Source organism: Durio zibethinus, chromosome 13, assembly GCF_047325235.1.
Source record: "Durio zibethinus cultivar Kanyao isolate XHJ-2024 chromosome 13, ASM4732523v1, whole genome shotgun sequence".
In the NCBI taxonomy this organism is placed as follows: domain Eukaryota; kingdom Viridiplantae; phylum Streptophyta; class Magnoliopsida; order Malvales; family Malvaceae; genus Durio; species Durio zibethinus.
Genome location: NC_143174.1, coordinates 11,329,419 through 11,357,373, shown reverse-complemented (window position 1 = coordinate 11,357,373; position 27,955 = coordinate 11,329,419). Strand labels below are relative to the sequence as shown.

Below are 27,955 nucleotides of genomic sequence, written 5' to 3'. Positions count from 1 at the left end.
AAGTTGGAAAATTTCATAGAGGATAAGTGCAATGTAAAGCTACCTCACACATACCCTAGTTTTAACCCTTTAACGACATAAGCAAAGATAAGCTCATAAGCATTTACAATTAACTTTCCCCCTTGGAAGAAGTCTATTATTGTGTCCTGAGCAGCAAACTCGTCTGTGGTAAGGGGCCTAACTTAGACTTATTCAATGACACTGGGCCCATTATTTATTTCCTAAACCCCCTTCACTTTTTGTACACAAAGAAAAAAGAGCTTCCAACTCTTTATTGAGCTTAAGTAGTTGGCAAAAATTCTTTTAGCTAGCTGAGCTATCACATAAAACCAGTTTTTCTCATGTGGATGCCTCTTCACCACAAAAAATTTCCTAAATAGAGAAATAATGGGAACTAAACCTATTTTTCTATAAGGAATAATAAAACCTACTATTTACTGAAAAGAATTTGAAACGACCTGAATGATAGTTAAATTGTAAGAAAGAAAGAGATCTACAATGAAAAAATATAAAGGAAACCTAAGATCAGCCATTATAAAGTCTCAATACACCTAAATCTTATCATCTTCTAAAGGTGTAGTGACTCGGTCATCAAAGGTCATCAAAACTATACTATACCTCTTCTTTGGAAAGTCAAATTTGACCTTTAAAACAGAAGAGTGATGCATCAAGCACATGTTATGATAGTTTTTAGGATTGACCGCCCTTCAAGATCTGCATCACTGCTTTTGAGGTCACACCTAAGAAACAGAAGGTGTAAAAGGGAGGAAAGTTTTCATCATCATTCTCATTAACGACCTCTACCTCTCTTTCATCTTCATATTCCTCCTCAGCTAGGTTAGACCCTTCGCCCTATTCATTGCCCAAAGCGTGCTCAACCTCAGAAGTTTCATTGTCTTACTACTAAACTTCTCAAGAGAAAGTAAGCCCCTAGGATTAAATAAAGGTAAGAAACTCAATAATATAAGAGGAAGAAGAAGTTAAGAAAGATGTAAAAACTCTTTAAACTCAAAAAACGAGCTAGAGTCAGGCTTTGAGCTCGGATTATTTACTTATTGGGAAAAAAAAAAGGTAAAAAGGTTGAAAGAGGCAAAAAAGATGAGGATTATCAAAAAAATGAAAGAATAAGATAAAGAAAGGTCAGTCAGAAGAGCCAAGCTAACTTCTAACATTAAGGCTAGAGGATTCTAGAGCTTGAAATCTATTATGACAAAAAGCTCATCCATCCCATGATAAATCCATTCTCTCCTTATACAACCATTTTCTTCTATTTGTTTTTAGCCTTCAACAAATCACCCAAACAAAAAGCTTCAGGCCGAACTTACCTCCCCCTACTTTAATCCTAAAGTTAATGGACATGCTAGAATCAAAAGACATAATAAAAAAGGAAAAGAAACATACCCAAGGGATTAAAAGTGAAAAGGTCGATTGAAAAAAGACTGAAAGTATAAGAGGTCGATTAAATTTGGTCAGCTTAAAAGCTAGAAAACTATGAAATGAAACATGAAGGCCCTAGAAAGCCCTTTATATAGCTAACTTAAGGTTCAAATGAACACCCTAATTGTCCCACATCACCAAAATGATTACCAAGGATAACCCTACATATTCTCATCCCATATTCATTTAACCGTCAATTTTTCTCTCCTCAATAAAATCATATTTTCTTTTTCCCTAATAAATGCAAATACAGATGAACCTACATGAGTAGGGACGGCAATCAACCCCGTCCCTGATGGGTTTCGACCCGACCCGACCCTATGGGGTCAGGTTTTTTTTTTAATTTCGATTTTCGGGTCGGATCGGGTCGGGTATAATTAGAGAATAATCGGGGTCGGGTCGGGTTCGGGTATGCCTAAAACCCAACCCGACCCGACATTATATAAAAAATTATTTTTTAATTAATTAATTAATTATATATATTTATATAATGATATTTTTAAATATTTATATTTAAAAAATAATATTTTATATTTAAAAAAATAATATTTTATTAATTTCGGGTCGAGTCGGGTCGGATACGGTTTACATAGTGTCGGGTCGGGTCGTGTATTAAAAAAATTGGGTTCGAGTATGCTAAAGCATAAAGTCGGGTCGAGTTCGGGGCGAGCAAAACCCGCCCCGAACCCGACCCGATGCCATCCCTATACATGAGGGGCGTATCGATCATTCCACCACGAATTATACTATTTAAAAAGGCACACGCTTACATCGTCAAACACTTGCAACATATAAGGTCAACCACATACCATTAAAAAGGAAATTTTAAAAATAAAAGAAAAAAATACAAATTCCACATCAACTACCACAATTAGAGCAACAAATCACAAATAAATACATTAAACATACGAAACACATTGGCTACCACCCATAGGTTTAGCCAATGTAGCTTTCATCCACATCAGCACCCACAATTATCCACCTCAATAACATGAGATCGAATTAACAAAATAAAATTCTTTCCAAAATCTGTGTTTAAGAATTTATGCTCAGTATCACCGAACGCAAGTTAGATTGGTCTAACTTACACTCATCAATCTGATACTCAAATTACTTGGTGGGGAGACATAATGTTATGGGTATTTTTTAGTCTAAAAGGTAAAATAATCATTTTTCTTCATTAAAGACAATCAATGACAGCTAAAGGCATTTTTTATTTTTTAACCAAGCTGACGTGTCAGGCCAACTTGATTCCACAATGCCACATCAGTTCAACCACCCCACCAATCTACTCATTAAACCCTTCTAGATGCTGACTTGTTATTTCCTAACTAGATAGTCAACATCTAACTTAGTTTACTAAGTCATCTTTGACTCTAAGGTTGACCTCGAGCAATCTAGACTACCCAAAACCTCTCACATTATAGGTATAAATTGCACCATCTAAGTATCATTTGATCCATCTTGCTTTCTTATATTTTCTTACATTCTTTCCTATATACCTTTTTGATTTATCTCAGACTTGAGTGTCAAAATGAATATACTGAAACCACTCAACCTTTATCTTTAACCATTCTCTCTCTTTTTTGATTTAAAGGTTTTACCCTTAGAAGGCAACTCAGCATAAACAACTATAATCATAGAATCAAAGAAATCAAACCCATTGAACAATATATTATTATTATTTATGTATTTAAAATTTTTGTTCATTTAATGTATATAAAGAGGGTACTTAAGAAGAGAATCTTAGGTTCACTTCTTTCTTTCTTGTATTTCACCCTTTTTCTTGTTCTCTTTAAAAATAATAAAAATAAATAGTAAAGGCTAGTGATAAAATAATGTGGGAAAAGAATAATAATAATCTAAAAAAAAAAAAACTAAACTAAAAGCAGTTGATGTAATAATAACGAAACAGGTAGCTAAAACATGTTAGCAGGGAAAGAGCCGAAGAATAACAACATAAAATGGTACCAAATCCTGGTACTACCTAGGATCGGAAGTAGGAAGTAAGAAGTCAGAAGTAAACTTCTTCAAACATAACACAGCAATCAACTACATTATGCATGCATCCTATGTAACCATCCGTTCCTGCTACTTCCTACATCTCCAATCCACTACAAGCAAAGGAATATTCACATCTATCTTCACTACTACATAAGAAAGTTATCAGCATTCTGACAAAATTCTTAGCTTGCTTTCTTTTATCACTACGTTCACCATGAGTTTACTCTCATCATCTTCCATGGATATGTAAGTCCCCTAGGCTTTTCCGAATATTATCAAGGCACAAAAAAAAGGGGTGGGGGGTGGGGAAGAGACATGAATACTCCTTCAAGCAGCAACCTTTCCTACTATCTGCCCTGCATGCACAAGTACAACATTTTTAAGTGTCAGTGACAAAATGAGACACGAAGTTACAAAGTCAACCAAATGAGAAGTCCCATCCTCTTGCTAGATGGTGTAAATTTATGTTTCAGACACCATATGAAATGGTATCAATGGAAATACAAAGACTATTTGCTGGCGATGTCATCAAAGAACCTTATGTAGATTCAAACATCTAATCATGTCTGAATAAGCAAAATCATAGAAGCTAAGACCTTGAGAATTTCACTCACGCTGTATAAGGTCAGAGGAGGACTGCTTACAAGCCATGGCGCCTTAATTACACTAGATCTTTTTAATAGGTAAGTATTATATTAAGAAGATAAATGAGGAAGCTAAAACAGATACATATCAAATACAAATAGCAAAAAGTTATATTGATAAATAAAGTTAGACATCTTACCTCCTAACATACAAATGGAAACATTCCATGATTTCTTCTTCCAGCATCCATATCTACAAAAATTTAGGTGTTGCAGGCAAAAAATAAAAGTATACTTCCTCTAAACAACCTGAGATGAAATATTTGCTGGCAATAGTGTTCTCCTAAATCCATCATCAATATTTTCAACATTCATTTTCTGGCCAGAAACCTTATCTGTCCGCCTACCAAAGGATCAGCAAACAATGGCTACTTCATTATTGACATACTTAGGTGATAAAGCTTAGAATGAAAGTAACCATGCAGTTTTTTGAGCAAAAAAAAAAAAATAACAATACCTCTTTATACAAAGTAGCATGTGAAGTTAAAATTACTATATATACTTCAGATATAAAAACACATCATCTTGAATAATACTGATAACCAACAAAATGTTCATATGGAACTTGGTCACATGCAATATTTGAATGCAGACTTACAGTCAAACTATGAGAAAAAAATCCAACTACATGTTGAGACAGAAAGGAAGAGAATATTTAGCAAGAGATATCTTATATCCCAATCAAACTAGGGTACTAAAACGACTAAAGGTACAACCATGATAAACCATCCTAATTATTTTCTTTCACAAAAATAATCTTCCAGAATCAAAAGACTTATCCATTTGATAGGTCAATTAACACCAATGACGCTCATATTTTATGTCTTCAGAATTAAATATTGAATATCTCAACAGCATTATTTCTTACACTAAGTTATTTCAACCAGTAAAGTGCCACTTCTTGCCAGTTTCTGAACCTCAAATCCAATTCCAGAAAAATAAATGTGGATTAAAGGTATTAAATTATTGCAGAAACTTAAAACTGAAAATTTATGTAATTATTCGATCTTGCACAAGCAATCATCACAATTTGTCGACTCTTACCAATACAAAGAATAACCTCCGTAACTCTCATGCCCATTAGTGGACTTGTTTTTCCTTCCTCTGAGCTTCTGACAGAGATAATTTTTGTAAAGCTTGATCTCTGTGATCTCAAAATGAGAAATTTTCACATATTTAGATTTCTTCCCCACACTTTTTCTGTGCTCTTTTTTTATGTCATTGCAATAAAGGAATCCATATAACAAGAACCTTCAGGTATACCTGAGTAAGGTTCTTATTCAAAAAGTATTTATGCTGGTTTCAGTTCTAATGCAGTAAATTATAACAAAGATCAACATGCTAATGAGTATGATACAATTCTTTTGAACTGTTTGAAGAATTTATCAAATCCCATATTCACATAAGGATTATGAACAGAAAACAGTTTCTCTAGTTTCTTTCACATCACATCCAACTGAGGAAAAACCAGTGAAATAACCATAATTATATTCAACACATTAACTATGACAATCTGTCTTTTGAAAAAGAAAAATGAAAAAGAAAAATTACCAGCAATATCTCGATCTTCATGGATTTCTGAATCTTTCACCCAAAGCCTATCCCCAGGAAATTTATTCAAGTCTGCAAGGGTAGCAGTTTCCTGATCAATTATTCAGGATCCTTTATGAAGTATTTGGTTTTCCTTAACAACCTGCACGTAATGATTGTCAATGAGGCTGCTATTGGATGAAAACATATTTTGCTATGACGAAAACAAGTGCTCATTACAAATGCATCTAAAAAACATAAAGTTCAAAATCGCAATACTCAGTTTCGAGTAGGCAAGCAAGCAAACCTTGTCAAAATAAATAATATTAAGAAACTGTTTCCTACCACATTTTCAAAGGAAGATTGATATTTGGCCCCCCAAAATAAAGATTGATATTAACCCTAAATTAACGGCATACTTCACCCAAATCATATATAATGAACTCCAGTGGAAACTTTATTTTCCCCAAATTTAATCAAAATTTGCCCTGATGATTTTAAATTCCTATAAGCTAAATTGGCAACATCTTGAGTAATTTAGGGAAACTAATGCAGCTTTGCAACAAACCTACCAACATTTTTATAAGTAAATAACTTTTTTTCATAAGAGTGGCAAGCATGTTAAGATCAATGAAACAATATAAATGGTTCATTTAATATTAATAATTAAGATTTTATTCAACTCAACAACAATACATCGCCAAAATTTACAGTCCACAAATAGTAAAGTGTTAAGCGAGGAAATTATATGAAGATAATGATTTGTAGGAATAGACAAGATAGTCAGTCCAACTAAAGTAGTTCGAAACATGACAACTTGAAGTTCTACACAGAGAAAGGGGAATACATGTACATAGTTCTGCAATATTAAGATACATAATTAGTTAAGAAAATGGAAGCACACAGAATGAGCGTAAATTTTCGTAAAAGATTACAGTTAAATTCCAGAAAACTCAACATTACATACCCCAAGTGATTCTCATATCATCATTTTCAACTAGTATATTGATGTAGTTGGAGAAACTTTTAAATTTACTAAATTTCCATTGTTTGTCCTCCGAGAATGCTTGGAGGTTCGTCAATCAGGCTTAGAGGACTCAGACGCTTGTAAGATTGATTTTGGAGCTTCTTTTCCACATACAAGATAAACATAAATATCTTCATCAGCATAGTTAAGCTTTTGCATCAACTCACAGCTCTCTTTCTCCAACGCATTCCATACATACCTAGCAAAATATCAACATAAGTCAATCAAACTTTCAAATATAGGAGTACTAGCAATCGAAAGTTCAACGTTATTTAGAAAAAAAATTTTAACATAAATTGTTCCCCAGATTTGAGGCAAGTAAATATAAAAAATCTTAAAGAACTATTTATATTCCTTTTAATGAAATTGTCTAGTCATTTTCCCAAAGACCTAGGCCAACATCTCATAACATGCCTTGTCCACAATTCCAATGTTCAAATATCATGGACAAAACCAACTATGTTCTATTAACAACTGAGGTAATTATAAAAAAATAATTTTTGAAAGCTCAATTTACATTCCTTTAAATGAGGTTAGCAAGTCATTTCAAAGTCCCAACAACCTCAGCAGAATGTTACAAACCCATTCTAGCCAATTTTACATTGTTTAAGTTTCATAACTTCTGAGATGCCTCATAATGCTTGGGGAAGCCATGAGCAACAATGCATTCTTGCCCTTAAAGTTACCAGGAATCTTTTTAGAATCGTATAGATCAAATAAAAAATATGTCTTTCCTCTTCATTGTCATAATGTATAGATCCATAGACCTATAACTAGATTTAACAAGAGGAATTGTCACTAATTTTTTTATTAAGATGTGATTGGTCACCTAATGAATCTATCTTTTTAACTAACTCATAAGTTTGACTAAGGGTCCCTAAAAGAATAGGTCCTGATCTACTAATCAGAATAGAGTTCGGGAGTTCGATTATATATGAGGAAAGTTATAGCACCCTCATATGCCCATTCAAAAGATGGTACCATTTTATTTTAAATTATCCTAAGGTCTTGATGCTATTGGTCTTAATTTTAATGTTTAAATATTGAAAATAATTTTTAAGATTTCTCCATCAATCTAGTAAAATTTTTAAAAATACTTTCTCACCTCAAAAATATTCAAAAATCCCATTTGTTTTTTTTTTTTAAGAAGCTCCTTCGGCTAAAAAAAGTTTAATCATTTTTTTATTTTTTTATCTATTGAAAATATATCTAATTTATCCATCATTTGAGCCAAAATTAGAAATATCTTTCATCTAAAAATTTCTTAAATAAGCAACCATTTGCAATTACTGAGAATTTCATGCTCAGATTTATTTTTATTTTTTTATTTTTATTTAAATTTTTCACCATTTGGATCAATTTAGAATTTTCTTTTTAATTTCTAAATTTTTTACCATTTGGGTCTATTTAGAAATTCTTTTTTTTTTGTTTTTTATTTAAAAAATAATATTACAATTATTTTTTAAAGTTTCATTTAAATTCTTCCATCATTTGAGGCAAATTTTAAAAAATTTCTCACCTAAAGATTTCTTAGACAATTTACCATTTGAAATTTTTAAGAATCTCACCCTTAGATAATTGTCAAATATTTTTCAACCAAAATTTTTTTATTTGAAAAAGAATACAATTACTTTTATTAAAACTTCATCTAAATTATTTCACCATTTGAGATAAATTTAGAGAAATTTCTCACCTAAAGATTTCATAGAAATTTACAATTTGAAATTTCTAAGAATATCATCCTTGGGTAATTAGTATTTAATTCTAAAATTTTAATTAACATTTTTTATTTTTCATTTTTTTGAATTGAAAATAAATATTAATTATTATTATTGAAACTTTATATAAATTATTCTACCATTTAGGACAAATTTAAAGAAAATTTCTCACCTAAGAATTTTATAAAAATTTCTCATTTGAAATTCTTAAAAATTTCATCATTGGATAATTAGTATTTATTTTCAAGAAAAATTTATTTTGTTTTATATTTTTTAATTTGTTTCTAACTTTTCCTAAATTTAATCATGCAAAAATATTTTAAAAAATAAAAAATAATTGTTAGCTTTGAATTGATTAAAAGTTTTGAATTGACAAAACAAAAATTTGCTTAACTTGAATCAAACTCTTCTAATCTTAAATTGAACATTTTTTCAATCTTCTCTTGCCAAAATTCATTTAGGAACTAAAACAAGATAATTTTTCAAAACAAAATGGATTAAGGCATGTTTTGATAGAAGGGATTGATCCCCTAAGGGAAGGGATTGATCCCCTCCTTTACCAAATCGATCCCTTGGCCAAAAGGATCAATCAATTTTTCTTCAAGAAGCTAATTTCATAAAATTTTGGCAAGAACCAATTGATCTCCTCCCTGTAGGGATTGATTAGTTGAGGTTTAAACTTACCCGATTGATCCCTCCCTTAAAAGGATCGATCTATTTTTTACACAGAAAGCAAAATGAGTTTGAAAATTCACAAAAGAGATCGATCCCCCTACATAGGGGATCGATCACCTAAGCATGGGATCGATCCCTCCCTAAAAGGGATCGATCTATTTTTCTTGGCAGAATGCTATCATGGTTTGAAAAGTAATAAAAGGGATTAATTCCCCCACATAGAGGATCGATCACCCAAGGAATGTATCGATCAGGTATACTAATTGATCGATCGGGTAAAGGTTTTAAGTCGCAAAAATGGGCTTTCTCATAACTGAGCCAATCGATCCCCTGATGCCCAAAAAGCCCCAACGATTATTTTTTTGTCTGAAATTTTACAGGTTTGAAGCATTAAATGCATGGCAACAACTATTAACTCCTTCTTACATGTAAATGAAGGCTTCCACTGTAGATCAAGAGGTAGAATAGCTAAGAAAACTTATTACCTTCACCAACCATCTTATTCAAGCATTCAAACCAGTTCAAAGAAAGAAAAAAGCAAAAAATTCTTCTTGTATCAGTTTTTCTTCAAATTTTTTTATCAATATTGTTGTGTACTTCAAGTTAGCAAACACCCAATCCTAGAAAGGTTCTTTAAGTTTGCAAAACACTTCTGAAACTTTGTATTGTGAGATTATGAGCTTAAGGAGGAGGATAACCCTTAAGAGTTTATGGCATTGATTGTGTAAACCTTTGAGAAGCTAAGTTGTATTTTACAATACATAGTGGATTGAACTCTTTAGCAAGTGAGGCTAAGGCAGAGGACGTAGGTGCTTAAAGAAAGGACTGAACCTCTATAAATCTTGGTGTCTAATTCTCTATCTCTATCTCTTGTTTACTCTCATTTATTATGTTCATTTGCTTAGATAAATTATTTTGCAAGATTTGTGCTTATTAAGTATTAATTTTTGAAAATTTTATTATTAACCAATTAACCCCCTTCTTGGTTTATTTTAAGTCTTTGAGCTAACAATAATAAAATAAATAAAATTTTAAAAAATACCAAAATAGGAAATGACTTGGCTTGACGACTAGCGAGCTCGACTTGGCTACAGGAAGAAATGCTAGATGGCTCAAAAGTGACTTGACTCGATTCAAGCCAAGGAAAGAGAGGCAGGTAAAAAAAAGATAGGTCAATGCTAGGGTCGAGGCACCTTCTGGAAAACACACAGATCTTAGGATTTCTTAATGCCAAAATGACATCTTTTCTAAAAGGTATAAAAATCCAAATTTCTTCTTCTTTCTTCAAATCTTTTCTTCTTTTTCTCTCTCATCTTTACGTTTCTCTCCTACTCTCTTTAGAAGCTAAGAACTTTGGCTGAATGCTTCACTAAAAATTGGAAAAATCCATCAAAAAACTAGAAAACTTTGTCGAAAGAGATGAATGTCGTCGAAAAATTACATCGAAATCTAAAAATTTTCCAAAAAATAAAACTGTAAAATTTTTTTTTCAAACCAAAAAATAAATTTCTCTAAAAATCCTAAACTTTCTAGCTGTTTTCATGAGTTACTTTTTTTCTTTAATCTCTTTATTTCTATCTCTTTGTGTGTATTTTTTTGCCTTTCTATATGGGTATGTATTTATAAGGTTCAAATGCTAGGGATCCTAAACTAGAGAAAAGTTTTAATTTCCTTTAGATTCAAACTTCAATTTTGATTTTAACCCAAATTTGATAACCTTATAGAAACAATCCTAAACAAATCCAACCACCCTAAAGTTTTTCTTAATTTTTTTCATTTTTTTATTTTAAAAATTATTTTAACATAAAAAATAAATACAACCCCAGATAGATTAAGGTGTCTATAGCTACCCTTCTTTGCGCATTTTTTGTAAACTAAAAATTATGCAAAGATGTAAACAACCCAATCAAAAGTCAACTCGACACATTTTTTTCTTTTTTTATTTTAGGCATACTCAGACTTCTTGAATAACATAAAAACTAGTCTAAATAGAAGCTCCACAACTTTGAAAAATAAATAAGACTTCCTTAAATAGAAGCTTAACAACTTTTGTAAACTAAATAAGGCTCCTCTAAGCAAAGGCTCAACAACTTTGAAAAGTAAATAAGGCTCTTCCAAACAAAAGCTCCATGACTTTGAAAAATAAATAAGGCTCCCCTAAATAAAGGCTTAGTAACTTTTGAAAACTAAATAAGGCTTTTCTAAGTAGAGGTTCAATGACTTTGAAAAGTAAATAAAGCTCATCTAAGCATAGGCTTAATGACTTTTGAAAACTGAATAAGGCTCCTCTAAACAGAGGCTCAACAACTTTGAAAACTGAATAAAACTTCTTTAAATAGAGGCTCAACGACTTTAAAAAGTAAATAAGGTTCCTTTAAACAGAGGCTTAATGACTTTGAAAAGAAAATAAAGCTCCTCTAAACAGAGACTTAACAACTTTTGAAAACTAAACAAGGTTTCTTTAAACAGAGGCTCACAACTTTTAAAAAATAAATAAAACTCTTCTAAAAAATGGCTCAACGACTTCGAAAAATAAATAAAGCTCCTCTAAACAGAGATAACTTTGAAAAATAAATAAGACTCCTTTAAAAAGAGGCTCATGACTTTTGAAAAAAAAAGATAAATAAAGCTCCTTGACAATTATGTCCAGAGAACTTATAAATCATCAAAAGAAATTATAGGAGATTATGCCCATATGTCTTATAAATCATTCCTAAAATAGAAGAATGCTCCTTTGAGCAAAGGCTTCACAACTTTTATAATTGTTTTTTTTTTAAACATCCTTTTTCAAATATCAAAATCTTACCTCAAAAGTCTTCGTTTTTCAAATGAAAATTTGAAATTCTTTCATTGAAAAGTTTTCATATCTATCTTCTCCAAGTGGGACCTTGAAATATCCCTACTTTATGCACTAGACATTCTTAAATATTATGCACTAAACATTTGGAAATGCAATGCATGCTATACAAATGTCAAGCTTTCCTTCAAAAGTTCAAAATCTCTTGTTATGAAAATTATCAATCTTTGATCAAAGTCAAAACTTTGTAAAGAATGTCATGATAATGATGCAAATGCTTTCTTCATGATGCAAATGCAACAATCTAGATTCTCACAATACTACAAATGCCGTATTTTAAATTATGATTCAAATATTCATTGCATGATGAAAATGCATAGTCAAACCAAATTCCATACATGTATTATTCAAACTACAATGCAAATGTAATAGATGTAATGCAAATGTCACTAAGATTAATGTTATGAAATTCTAATTAATTGTGGTAATATGGTTCTTAAGACTCCAGCATTTCTTGTTTCCCTTTTTAGCTTCTGAGCACTAGCTATTTTAAAATAAATTCTGTTAATCGATCCATATTATTTTCATCATCTGATCACAACTCATAAGTTATGTTAACCAATCCATCACCATATTCATCACTTGGTCACACCATGTGTCTTTTCAAATCATCTTTTCATGTTTCTGCCATTTTTTCATTTTTTTACCCCCGTCAACTTAGATTTATTTTCAAAAGAATATAGGAATCTTTTATGAACATTATCATTCATTAATTATCATTTTAAATTATGAAAAATATAATGCAATTATACATTCTCTTGATTTATTTTGGGAATGCAAAGATAAAAGAGTACAAGATGAGTTGAAAAAAAGGAAATCAATGAGTTAGGTACAAAAATAAATGGGCAAAGGAACAAGTTCAAAGCATATCACTAGGGATGGTATTGAATGGTACAACAATGTCTAAACAATGAATACTTAAACAATTTTTAACATTAATCAAGAATTTTTTTTCAAAAACTCATTCCATTGACTTTCAAAATTATTTCGAGCTCATTGAACTTTACCCCAACTTTAAAGGATCTTCAGATATCTTTGATTTTCCATATATTAAAATTGTCCATCCAACTTTCCACTCAAATATTTTTCTACCCAAATCACCCTTTCGGGTTTTCAATTTAAATCTTCGTTTTCTCTCTTCTTACATTTTTTCCACTTTTTTATTTTTCCTTTTTTCATTTTTTTCATTTTTTTTATTTTTTTCATTTTTTCATCCATTATTGATATCTCCCACACATCAATCTCTAAAACAACATAGCATGATTCCATTGTTTCATCATAAGTATGCCTTAACCCAACATATAATCATTCAATTTGAGCATTCACATTTAATCAAAATAGACTTTTAAATGTTGTAATATAGGTTATAGTGAGGGGTCATGAAAGAAATGGATAAAATAATCTCAAAATATATATTTAAAAGGTTCAAAACCAAAAGATCATTTTTCGTCATTTGATGCAACTTGGCATTTTACCTCATTCCACATCATTTCACTACTTTTTTTCTTTTTCTATTCATCTTATTCCTCACAAAAGGATTCTTATTACTTTGCTCCAACTCATTTGTGGCTTTCATTTTTTTTGTTGTTTTTATTATTTTTTTTTTTGTAAAAGGTTTCTTCTTTTCCTTTTTTTTTACTCTATTTTTTAGACCTTTTGTGATCTTTTACCTCTTTCTATTTTCAAGTATGTTCTTCTCAAATTTTATCCCTCAGTATAGAGGATGATCCTTGGTTGAGGTTATTTAGAAAAAGAAATCATAATAGGCTTAAAAGGGGTAGCAATGGATGGTTTTACGGATGGTAAAAGAAAGACGGTTATTTTTCATCTCAAACGTAAATGCTTTTTTTGAAAATCATCTACTGAACAAAAATAAATTCATGGAACTTTATAAAAGATTGCATATCTTTAAAATATATCTATTTCATATCTACTAACAACTTACTTCTTTTGTTCAAATAGTCTACACAGATTGAATGAGTTTCCAAAATTAAATCCCAAAATTATTGTTATCATTGTCTAAACATTCATCATTTGGAATTTGAGAATGGGAATAAAAAGATATAACAAAGCGTGCAATAATGGTTTGAATGAGAGCAAATGTAATGAAATGCATCAACTTGCCTTTTATTAAAATGATAAAAAAATGAAATCTTATTTCATAAAAGAAATCCTAACATTACTCTGAAAAAAATCTCAAAATGACAAGCAACTTTCAATTAACCTTAACATCCTTGTCATTTCCAAAATTATGCTCTCATGTGATCAGGTGAAGGGCTTTTATTGATATCTAGCCCCTCTGATTCATTGAAGCTCACCAAGCTTTTTCGGATCAAACTCATTTTGATCCTCACTTAGAGCATTGACATTGTGATTGGGCAATGGATTGCCACTAACATTAGGTGTTGTTATCCCTCTTATATTAAAGTTTATCATTCTATCTTTAATCAATGTTGCACTTTATGCTTTAAGGCAATGCAATTTCTAATGGAATGATCAGCAATTTCATAGTGGTAGTCACAGTGAGCTGTATGATCATACCACTTGAGATAAAGTAGCTTGAATGGTTCCAAATGGTTGGAGGCAATCAAGTAGTTGTTATAGAGTTTTTGACATAATTTCATATGTCATGGGGATTGTGTCAAATAAGGTTTTTCTCAAGTAGTTCCTAGCTCTTGTAAACCACTTGTTGAGCTAGCAAGATGAATCTGAAATCTTGTAAGAGGTTAAGTGTTAGGACTATACATGAAAGTTTGGGGTCTAAAAGCAAGCTAATATGTTGGTGGGTAAGATGAGTGTCGGGTATTATTCACTGCAAGATAATATATGGAGTAAACTTGTGATGGATAGGGTTGATAACCCCTGAATTGTTATCTATCAAAGCCTATAGCTTAAGCTTCAGTCTTTTTTTTCTTTGGTGCCTTCTTAGTGGAAGCTTCTCCTTTAACTTCCCATTCTTAATGGCATTCTCAATGATTTTGCCTAAGATCATCATATCGGTAAATTTTTTTGTTACATTCCCTATCGTCTTTTCATAACAGAGATTTTAAAATGCTGACAAACAATATTATGGTTTATTTTTCAATTAGAGGAGGCTGCACTTGAATAGCTATGTCCCTCCACGTCTAGGCATACTCCTTGAGTGATTTAATTGCCTTTTTTCTCCATATTCTACAAAGAAAGACGATTAAAGGCTAGATTTATGATATACCGATACTGATTAATGAAGTCATGGATCATATCACTCTATGATTGAATACGAGTCATGTCTAATTGAACATACCAACTAATAGCAAAGCTAGTAAGGCTGTCTTGGAATACATACATTAATAGCTTTTCATTATTAGTATGGGCAGTCATTTTTCAATAGTACATAGCAATGTAGGTTTTTGGGCACTTTATACCATCATATTTCTTAAACTCTGGTACCTTAAACTTCAGAGGAATAATGACATCTGAGACTAAACAGAGCCCAACAACATCCACGGAACCATAAAAACTAATTCTCTCTACTGCTCGTAACCTTTCCTTGAACATATACATCTTCCTATTACCTATCGAGTCCCTCAATGACTTGCTCCTTTTTGGTTTAAATTTTTTTTACTTTTGGATCATCCAGATTAGGGACCTATATTGGTTCCACTACCTTCTCAGTAAAGAAAAAATTTATGTAACTCTAGTAATGTCCTAGATTAGAAATCGATGGCATTTTAAAGTATGTATACCCTACACGGTATGTGAATTGTTGTGGTAGTGCCTATTATATGGATTGAGCTTGCTGTAACCGATAACCAAAAGGGTACAGATGGTCAGTCACCTTTTGTAATGGATGATCTTGTTGGCTAGTATTTTTTTTTTACATTTTTTCCCTTGTTCAATTTGTTCAAAGTATCCAAGATCTTATTCAACTCTCTTTCACGCTTTTCTTGAGCTCTCTCTATCTTTTTAAGACGATTGGAATTTTCTTATTCCATTGTCTAGCTTGAGCTCTTGTATTATATTGCTAAGTTGATTGTGAAGGGTTCTTGCTTAGTGGAACTATCCTTGAACCTTGAGTACTACAATTATATCATTATTAGAAATGCTATGCTTTATGTTTGCTATTTTAATGCATGAATGGAATGTACATTTCCGTAGATGAAAACTAATGTGGCAAATATTCCCTATATGAAAATGATGCAAATGCACAATGTTAAACGTGACAGTGAAAATAATGCATGGATTGATAATGCTAATACAAGCACTAATTAAAATGATGCAAATGCACAAAGTCAAATAAATAAAATGGTTAGATAATCAATATATCACACAAATTGTTTCTTCTTATGTCCTAACATTAGGTTACATCTATCAACGGAAGGAATGGCTTTATCTTAAGGTTGGGCTCTTAAGTGTAGATTATATACAGGGTTAGGTGACTTTAACCACTAAAAGTTCTCAAATTATTTCTTACATCATTGTCTATCACAAACTAGTAAGGTAATCTAATTTTCACCCATTACAGGTTACCAACGTAACAAATTTAATTTGAGTGAGAGTATTTCGTTAGCCATTATGACGATTATCATCTCAAGAGAGTGTAGTACTTTACTCTTTCCTAAGAGGGACAGAGCCCGGGTATAAAACTCATGTAATGCAAATGTATGTGATGGTGTATATATAGTTTTCAACCCCATAAATCAAATGAGAGACAAAAAAAGGAAAAACGTTAGTAAACAAATAACAAAATCATTACACTTTAAAACCATTAGACCAAAGGATAGGATAAATTTAAAATTTATGGCGTGACCCTCTGGCTCATCCCTAGTGGAATCGCTAAATTGTCATAACATTTAAATCCGTAGATCTATAACTAGACTTAACAAGAGGAGTCACTACCAATCTTTTATTAAGATGTGATTGACCACCTAATGAATCTATCCTTTTAAGGAACTCCTAAGCTTAACTAAGGGTCCCTAAAATAATAGGTTCTGGTGTACTAATCAGAACATGGTTCGAGAGTTTGGTTACATATGAGAAAGGTTATAACACCCCCATATGCCCATCCAAAGGATGATACCATTTTATTTTAAATTATCCTAAGGTTTTAATGATATTGGCCTTAATTTTAATGTTTAAAAATTGAAAATAATTTTTAAGATTTCTCCATCAATCTAGTAGAATTCTTAAAAATACTTCTTCACCTCAAGAGTATTCAAGAATCCCATATTGTTTTTTTGAAGAAGCTTCATTGTTTAAATAGGTTTAATCATTTTTTAATTTAAAATATATCTAATTCATCCACCATTTAGGCCAAAATTAGAAATATCTTCTCACCTAAAAATTTCTTAAATGAGCAACCATTTGTGATTACTAAGAATTTCATGCTCAAAATTTTTTTTTTATTTTTTTATTTTTACTTATGAATTTTCCACTATTTGGATCAATTTAGAATTTTCTTTTTAATTTCCAAATTTTTCATCATTTAGGTCTATTCAATTTTTTTTTATTGTTTTATTTTTGGAAAAAAATAATATGACAATTATTTTTTAAAGTTTCATTTAAATTCTTCTACCATTTGAGACAAATTTAAAAAAAATTCTCACCTAAAGATATTTTAGATAATTTACTATTTGAAATTTCTAAGAATCTCATCCTTAGATAATTGTCAAATATTTTTCAACCAAATTTTTTTATTTGAAAAATAATACAATTACTTTTATTAAAACTTCACCCAAATTATTCCACCATTTGAGATAAATTTAAAGAAATTTTTCACCTAGAGATTTCATAGAAATTTACTATTTAAAATTTCTAAGAATATCATCATTGGGTAATTAGTATTTAATTTCAAAATTTTTATTAACATTTTTTATTTTTTAATTATTTGAATTGAAAATAAATATTAATTATTATTATTGAAACTTTATCTAAATTAGTCCACCATTTGAGACAAATTTAGAGAAAAATTTCTCACCTAGGAAATTTATAAAAGTTTACCATTTGAAATTTTTAAAATTTTTATCATTGGATAATTATATTTATTTTCAAAAAAAAAATTATTTTGTTTTATAGTTTTAAATTTTTTTCTAATTTTTTCTAAATTTAATCATGCAAAATACTTTAAAAATAAATAAATTAAAAAATTAAAAAAATTAAAACAAAAAAACAAAATAGGAAACAGCTTGGCTCGAGAGCGGGTGGGCTTGACTTCGTTGTAAGAAGAAAAACTGGAATGGCTCAAAAAGCGACTCAAGTCAGCTCAAGCCAAGGACAGAAAGACAGGTTAAAAAAAAACAGATCAACGCTCAGGTCGAGGCACCCATTGAAAAACAAAAGGATTCTAGGATTTCTTAAAGCCAAAATGACGTCGTTTCTTCTTTTTTCTTCAAATCTCTTCTTTCCTTCTCTCTCTCCTATTCTTTTTTCTCTCCCTTTCTCTCTAGAAGCCAAGAACTCCCATTGAATGATTCGCCAAAAACTAGAAAAATCTGTCAAAAACTGAAAAACTTCGCCAAAAAATTACACCAAAATCTGAAATTTTTCTAAAAAATTTCCAAAAAAAAATTGCAAAATTTTCTTTTCAAACAAAAAAAATTCCCTAAAAATCTTAGACTTTTTGGCTATTTTCGTGAATTGCTATTTTTCTCTAATGTCTCTGTTTCTATCTCTCTATGTGTATTTTTCTGCCTTTCTGTGTGGGTATGTATTTATAAGGTTCAAATGTTGAGGATCCTAAACTAGAGAGAAGTCTCAATTTCTTTTAGATTCAAACTTCAATTCTGATTTTAACCCAAATTTGATAACCCCAGAGAAACAATCCTAAACAAATCCAACTACCCTAAAGTTTTTCCTAATTTTTTCATTTTTTTATTTTAAAAAAATTTTTTAACACAAAAAATAATACAATTGGGGTGTCTACACTCATTCTATAATAATATTTTCAACTATCTCTCTATTTGAATGCATAAAAATTCACCCATTTATGCAAATAAAATAAATAATTAAAAACTATACAAATTTTGTCTTCTTCCCATTATTTTTCTTGTTCTTCAAATTCCCATCTTTCTTCCATGCAAAAAAGAAAAATCCATCCTGCATACTTCAGGACGTGCACATCACATTTCATTATACAAAGTTAACAACACCAGTAACTAACACGCATCACCACCTACACAAGAGCACAAAAGTAACAAATTTTCCTTTTTTTTTTTTTGGACAACTGTAGCATTGCTAAATATCACCAATTTTAACTCTCATAAAGAATCCAATAGTCATGTTCTGAAACAAATTAAACTCCATTACATAGATCACAGAACAGGAGGAAATATTCAGGGTTAAATATCAATATTACCTCAGGACAGGTCCTAATCTCTGGTTGTCTTGACTCAATCTCATTATATACTTCACTGGAAAGATCAAGTTGCTGCTCACATATTGGCATGTCTCCACAGCATCCCGCCAAACCATTAGAGCTACTGAGCTCAATCACAACAGATATGCCATCCTCCTCAGTACCACCCCATTCTTCACAAAAGCATTTCCAGTCATGCTCAGTGATAATGGTTAACCTATCTGTCTAAAATATAAAGATGAGATAATAAAGGAGGTAGGAGGCGGAAGGAAAAGAAAGCAAGCTGCAGGTATTAGAGAATTTAATTTTGGACCAATATTATAGACAAAGAAGCGAAATGGATATTGCAAAAATAATTAAAAATAATAAATAGCATTAGTAGGTATCAGTTTCCGCATATTCAAGCAAATGAATATACATATATATATGTATATATAAAGACTCGTATACTTACAGTAGAACCATTTTGGAAAAAGGAACCACGTTTGTAGACCGCTTTTGGTGGCTTTTCCAAAAGACATAAATGCTGGCAAAAACAAAGGTGGAAGAAGGATAAAGACTCGTACACTTAAAGTAGAACCCTTTTGGAAAAAGGAACCACGTTTGTAGGCCACTTTTGGCGGCCTTTCCAAAAGACATAAATGCTGGCAAAAACAAGGTGGGAGAAGGATATTACAACCGTTATCCTCATGACTAAAAGTAAAAAAAAAAAAAAAAAGGGTAAAAAGTTCACAAACTGGAAGCAAAAGAGGTCCCAAACCTACAGAAAATTTAACTTCTGACAGCAACTTCCTCACCATTCGGGCTAAGAGTCAATTTTAGTTATAAAGTGGTTGTTGGTCCATTCATAAGTGCATTATTCCTGAAATTTTCTTTAACTAACTACTGCAGAAAAAACTTATTAAGTCATTATCAAATAATAGAAAGCAACAAAATGCATATCAAAAACTCTTTGCTACTTCCTCACTTGAGAGGAAAATGATAACTAAGCACCAATTATTGGCATTGATCTGCAATGGTGCTAGAGTATATATAAAAAAATATTGGAAAAGTTGCAATTAACCTTTTCACATTTCAGCAAATTAATGATGCCACCAAGAATTTCAGGTTCCATAGATGAAATATTTTTGGTGCTTGCAGTGATGTAGCTCCTCCATTTTGATAGCCAAGAAGATGGCAGCAAGTAATACTTGGGAGTTTGAAGACAATGGAATGCTCTTGCCCATGGCTAATTTTTCATGATTTTGATGCTGTTTGAGCTTCACTGTTCTGCAGCATGAGCAACAGAATTCAATCAATCGTGAAAATATATTAGCAGGTAGCAATAAACAACAAATGTGAACTTAGTTCAGATGACCTTCTATGATCCTCCAAGCATGCAATTTCTGAGAGTGCATTGCTGCACTCAGGACACTCTTCAGAGTCAGAAGGAAAAGTTGAGCAACCTGTAGGATCATCAGATTTTATTCTGATTGCATCTTCATAAAAGAAGAGCCATAGCTTCTCAGGAATCAGCAATTGCTTAGCACCAGCGGCTTGCTCCGGCATCAGGTGCCCATGACGACACCTAATTAACATTGTTGGTACAGCATCACCCTCACTAGGAGCATCAAGGTTTTTTCTTTTCACCCACTGTTGCAACCTAAAAGTAGACAATGTTCAACGCCACCATACACTCAGAACATAACAACAGAGAGCCAAGTGGAGAAAACTTTTATACTTCAGAATGGATAATTTTCATCCCACAGCTTTCACCCTGACCAATTCCTAGATGAAACCGAAAGTTCAAGTTGACAAAATATGCAAATCAGAGAAATATAGAAGCTGAAGAAGAGGAGAACCAAAATGTTAAAAGGAACAGTTTTTACTTCTACAGGCAGAAGAAGAAGAAGAAGAAGAAGAAGAAGAAGAAAAGAACCCTCATCTAGAATAATCTACTGCAGTCGTGCAAGGTAACAAAGCAGTGAAACTATTTTAAGTGGAAATAAAATAGATAAAACTGTAGTCATACCATGCCCTTGACACATAGTAGGTTCCATCTATGCACTTGCCCAAAAGTACATCATCTACAATCTCTTTCATCAATTTTCTTCGATCCCTATAGCTGTCAACACAGACAACCGTGCGTATCACATCGATAAGGCAGTCCATGCAGTAGTCGCCTTTGGCAAGTGTTGGGCCCCATTGTACTGGTTTGCAACAAGAGTCCAACAAAGCATATCAGAGGTGATGGCACAGCACCACAAGGGCAAACATGAGATGAAAGTGGAAAAGAAAAACTATCTACATACATATGAATGCATTGACAAAACAATTATCATTCTTACATTTTGATAAAAGATAAAATATATGTGCACAACAGGATTCAAACTTAGATAAGTACACACATGAGTAACAATGAAAGAGAAAATTGAGAAAAACAGACAGAACAAACAAAAGGAAAAGGAGGTGCACATAGTATTTCAAGAGAAAATATTCTCATAACATTTCCATCTTTGGTACCAGAAGAAAATTCATTTTACTATTGTAGGTAGAAAGCATCATACTACCATTACCGTATGCAGAGACGGCCAATCCATTAGAACACTGAAATATTCACCTTTCCGAAAAAAAGACAGGAAAGGAAAGATGCCCTGCAGTAATAACATCACACTCATGATACCCATTGTTACCCCACTTCACATATATTTATGCCATTTGGTCTCTAGAACTCCTGGGAATTTCTGCATGACCACATCCTTGATACTGCGAGAAGCATCAACTCTTTTGTTACATGACTCACAAAAATATTGGTTATCACCATGCGGCTCTTCCACACTCTGGTAGTCATTTAAACTCTTCTTTAGAGTTTTCAGATCCTTGACATTCAACTCAAGCTCATAAAAGTCTTCCATCTTTGAAGAAGCATCAGAATCTTTGTCACATTTTGAGCACCTATGAATAAAGGATAATACATAAAACACACTCTTCGACCTCAAATTTAGTTACATCCATAGTATTAATCACAAGCTTACAGCATCAAATGCCATAGCCAGGAAGACCATTTATACACATTCCAAGGCATAAGCAAATAAATGGCTGGATGAGGAACAATGCATACCTCAACACAAAATTGCTAACACTGATGCTAACAAATAACCTCACAATGAAAAGTGGATGCAACTGGATAATTGAAATGTTGACAAGATATAGCTGCCATGATACAGGATGTTTGTAACAAGTAGATGATTGACAAAAGCTGTTGATTCATGCACCTCATATAAATTAATCCTAACCCAAGCATGATAAAGACTTAGACTAAAGCAAGTTCACATTGAAGGAATTATTTGAAAAAAGGCAACAAGAAAAGAGCATTAATGGTAACTTGAATAAACCCTAATCAATTATATTGGAGGGTTGGAAAGTAGCAAGGATTCTCAAAAAGCATAATTCCGTTTGATCAAGAAATCACATGGAGGAAGAATCCACTTAATAGACAAACTTAAGCAAGTAATAACATTAAATGGAATATCAATATCTCTTAAAAACATCAAAAAGGTATCTGGTGTAAACAAAAATTTTTCGCTTGTTCACTTAATTGAAGAATGGATTTTCCTTTCCTCCCTCTCAGTTGCCTTTCCTTTTAGGATAATTAGTCCTTTGCTTCTCTCGTTCATTTCTGAATGATCTGTCACCATTTTCCATCATCATTCACTATTTAGTCACCACTTATATAGGTGGGTAGGGAGGATTCAATCATATATGAGGATCTACTAAGTCTCCAAAATCATATAAAAGAAGAAAAATAGGAATAATGCCAGGGGAAAAATAGAAAATCATAATTTTCAAACTAGCACTGATGAAATATAATCTTACGTTGTCACATGTGATACGCTTCCTCGGAATAGATCTTGAACAATTGTCCTTGCTTTGGAAACTTTAGAATGGCTTAGACAACGCTCAAGCAAAGGAAAAAACAAGGTCAGAAATTCATGGATATCCTGCTGAACTCCATTATCTAACTCAAGTGCTTTTATAAATGGGGCAGAGTCAATGAACGCCATTTTACTAGCATGCAATTGTGCAAAAGGTGGGGCAAGTTGATCCAAGACAGGATGTTGCTTCAAAATATCAGGTTCAACAGAAAAAACACCTTGTCAAAATGATTTATTCATGTACAGGCACTGGAGAATGCTGTTAGCATAGCACGTTGCATCCAGATTCGTGAGACCTGCAGCTGAGTAAGCAGAAGCACAAAGATTTTTACATGGATCTGGACCAAGAGCTTGGGCAATATCTGACATTTTCTGCCATAAGCCAGTTTTCTGACTTCCATTATGAGGCGGAATCAACCCACACAAGCAATTAGGATTGTCCCCAGTATTTGTACGACAGCCTTGACAAACTGGTTTTGTGATCTTGTAAAGATGATTTACACCATCATCAGTTATTTGACCTGTCAAATGAATTTTCCTGTACAAGGGGAACAAAAATTTAAAAACAACACATAAGATAAAGCTTAGCAACTCCCCCTCCACCACCGTCCCCCTTAGGAAAAAAGAGTAAAAAATTACAGTCTTAAATAGAAAACAGCTAGTACCTTAATATTTCAGTAGTAGAATCACCATTCTGCACTTGTCTGTGTCTTTTATTTTTACTACGGGTGGTTGGTCGGCTCATTTTATCATTGACCAACCCTGCTGTGCACACAAAAAAGAGACTTGGTCAACTAATATCTTTTTTATGGAATAAAGGAAATTTGCAACTTTAATTGAGAGTTTCAGTATAAACATTTTATTCATAAGTTGAAGAGATAGAAGATGAAATGAGCTAATAGAAACAGTCATCTCCAGAAAGAGCCAAACTTTCGATAGCAACCAGTAGAACAAGGAACAAAACAAAAATTAATAATATCAGAGGTATAAACAACAAAAAGGGTGAAGAACTTAGCATTTCAGCGTTTATACAAAAGATAATATAATGCAAATAATAGAACCAGAGATCTTCTTTGGCATATACACAAATTTCCCAATTTGTTCTTAAAAGAAATCATCGGTAAAATTACGGTTAGTTTCGTTTCAATCATGGGAACCAAAAGCAGACCAAGAATTGCACTTTCTATGTTGGTACTCAAAATTTTATGTTGCACTCTCAAACTTTATGTTTGGAGCTTAATTTTTCAAATAAAGATTGCACTCTCTATGTTAGTACTCAAAACCATAATAAATATTATATTATATATTTATTTTATATTTTTTGTTGTGTTTTCTTACAATTTCTTATATGTTTCCAAGTTCTTATTAATTTGTTTTTTAAACATGATTTTTTTTTATTTTAACTAATCATTTTTATAATGCATAACATATGATAACAATTTAAGGTAAACTGGTATATTTTCTTTTTAAATGATAATAGGTGTAACTGACGTTTGATCCAACAACAACAAATTGCTATGAAGGTAGGTTTTTCCCATTTATTCCTTTATAAGATTTACTTACATTGCAACGATTCGTTGATAATAGCAACAAGTCTTCTAAGTTTAGTAAATTGTAGTAAGTTCACAAGAATGAATATAACAATATGCAAATGCAAAGAAGCCTCTCAATTTCCTTTGTTGGTCAATATTTTATGATTTTTTAATATATCTCATTAACAAACAAGCTCAACCAATGTTAACTTTTATATATTTTTTAATAACACAAAACAAGAAAAAATATAAAGTAAGAGTTATGAACTTAATTTAGTTAAATCACTTTATAAGCTTAAAGGATAAAATCTTAAAATGAAGAAAGAAAAATGAAATCTAATATGATGTTGCTTGCACGAGGAATAATGTGAGATTTTCATCTTTCAAAATAATTCTTTATAGGTCACCTTACTCCAAATATATTTTAGGTCTTTTCTTTATATGTATATTCAAATTATTTTTAGTATTATGATTATTATGTTTATGTTTTAGTTACTTTTTTATTTCACCCATTTATGATTTTTTTTAATATTACTTTTTAGGCGTAACTTATTCGTATATCAATGTCATTTGAAATTGCTGCAAGTCTACAATCACATCACTTTTTCACAATCTTTTTTAGCTATGTTTTGTCTGGCCTTTTTGTTGTTTATTTTCATAATAATAACAATGATAACAACATATATAGTATCACTTGATTTGACTTAAATTAATTAACACATCTCCATTTATTAATCAATCAAGCTTTTTCAATGAACAAGAAAAAAAATTGGTCTCGCAATATTGCGCGGGTGTCATTCTAGTTCACTTATAAATTATGTTAAAAATAATTATAATTTTTATATTTATAAATATAATCTAATATAATAAATATATAAAAATCTTCTTTGATTTGTATTATTTTTTTTTCTACTTTTGTTTAGACAAATTAAATTTCTCATTTCACTGTTAAGTGGGTGAAATTTTAAATTTGAATTTGGTAAAAATCAATATAGTTGTAGATATTCTATTTCCATCATTATAATGAAAATATTTGATGCTTTTTTTTTACATATAAGAAAAAGAATCTCTAAGATAGACAATATTATAATTAACTATTACTCCTAATTTAATTGAGTCAATCATCCATATTCAAAATTTTGCATTTACTTTTATATACAATCTCACATCTATAATTTGGTGTGCTTCAATGTATAAATTATAAGTTCTTTCTATCATTTCATATATCTTTGGTAAAAACTACAAGTATCTATTTTTTTTTATTAATCTTTCCACTAATATGTTTGGTTATATCATTTCTCTCTGCTAATGTAGATTAATACATGATTAAAAATCACTTATTAATGCAAAAAATATTTCATGCTTACATAATCAACACTAGATAGAAAAATGCAATTCAATTATCAAAATATCACCTATAAATGGAAACTGGAAACTAAGAAGTTACTTATCCAAGGAATCATCTTATATTTTGCATAATGTTCAATCTTTCCTTAAAGCTATGTCCATTCTCAATAACTACCTATCATTGGCTTCATGAAGAATTACTCAAAAGACACATCATAATGATTCAAGCTAAAATAATTTAAGCATAATTCAAAACAAGTTTTTGAAAATTTAAAAAAAATTAAGCAAAATTTTCTATACCCCCAAACTTAAAAGACATATTATCTTTGATGTGTAAATAGAAAGAATTAATGCACATAAGAGGTTTAAAGAAACTCCCATATCATCATGGAAGTAAGATGGTCAGCCATTGAAACTCCTACACTTTCATCCTTTATTCATCCTACGAAAGAAAATAAAATACCTACAATAAAAAACAAAAAACACACATTATGTACAAAAGCATATGCAAAAGCCTCAATATAAGTAATATGTACAAAAAAACAAACATGAAATGTAAAACTTGGATTATTTCCCAATAAATGCTTGTTTAAAGTCAATAGCTTACCTTTAGCTTGTGTTAGAGAATCACACCACATTTTGTTCTCACATTTATCCACTTGATCTTTTTCCATCTTAGTACCAAATGTGTAATGGTAAGCTCTAAATGACCTTAGTACTCAATGGTAGATTTATATCCCACCTCTATAAATGTTCTAAGTATATTGCAATATGAGCTAATAAAAAGTGGTCATTGACTTCAGTACTAATGAAATAAGTACCACCATGAAGAATATGAATTTTTGGTCTAAAATAAAATATCTTTCATAATGGTATATAGGTTTCAGCTTGATCAAGGTTGTATCTAATGGTAAAGTCAAACAACTCTCGTCATATTTTTAAATAGTGAGTTTTCAAACACATACATTTTCAACTCAATATATAATGGATTCTCAAAGAACCGAGGAAATGGCATGTGTATACTATGAGGCTTAAAATTCTCTTGAATAGGACTATTACTGGAACCTTCTTGCAATTTAATGTAGGGACTCGATTCATCCCATTCAAAATTAATTTTATTTGCTTTCTCTTTCATTGATGGTAAATCTTGAGGAAGCTCAAAGAATGAGGTATCTAAAGCTCTAATCATAGGCTCATGAAATGAAAATGCTACTAGATAAGTAAATTATGTGCCAATGAGTTCCTTCTCATCCTTAAGCTTAATATTGATTCAAGACTCCTTATCCTTAAACTTTATATTGGATTTAAGGATGAATGGTTCTAAGGGCTTAAGTGATCATCTACTAAGCTTGCCTTATCAACACATCTATCTACCTCATCTATTTCTAAATAATCAGGTCGTTGATTTTCAAAAAACTTAAGAAATGACGTAAGTGGAATATTAGGCCGAATTTTTTCTTGAATGCGTTCTTTTGTCTCAATTATCTTAAATGATCCATCATCATCAAATTTTTTTGACATAAAATTATCCTTTGCACCCACCATCTCATCTTTTAGTACCTTAACAAACTTTGGTAAATTCATCATAATAGACTTCATATCATTATCATAATCAAACTGCCACACCATATTTTTTCTCTTCAAGTCATCTCTAGTTATGCACTACTCCTTATCTACCTAACTTAGTTTTGGATTTATAGAACTAGGCAAGGAATCTTAAAGTCAATTACTTATTGTATTGGTATTTTGACTTAATTACTTAAGATTTATAAGAAAAGGCCTCTTGGGTTTAGAGGAAGGTAGTGCGAGTTTAGAGCAATTTAGTGAAATTCTTCTTGAGGGATGGTTTCTTTTTTTATGAAAGAGGTGGTGATGAGCATTGTGTGAATGAAAAGTAATGTGAAGATGAATGATATTATGATGGAAAAGAATTTTGT

General features: G+C 31.2%; 1 pseudogene across 1 annotated transcript; it reads right to left on the bottom strand.

Annotated features, from left to right (window-relative positions):
• Nucleotides 1–690: 690 nt before the first annotated feature.
• LOC111303984 (ubiquitin carboxyl-terminal hydrolase 26-like) lies at nt 691–24,329 on the bottom strand (annotated as a pseudogene). The gene is made up of 14 exons (XR_016326821.1): nt 23,805–24,329; nt 23,081–23,677; nt 21,908–22,159; nt 21,781–21,811; nt 21,237–21,414; nt 20,583–20,867; nt 20,289–20,494; nt 19,680–19,751; nt 19,226–19,450; nt 6,583–6,841; nt 5,637–5,778; nt 5,130–5,229; nt 4,335–4,428; nt 691–852 (listed from the first exon to the last, which is right to left on the bottom strand). The product of XR_016326821.1 is annotated as a ubiquitin carboxyl-terminal hydrolase 26-like (transcript).
• Nucleotides 24,330–27,955: the final 3,626 nt, after the last annotated feature.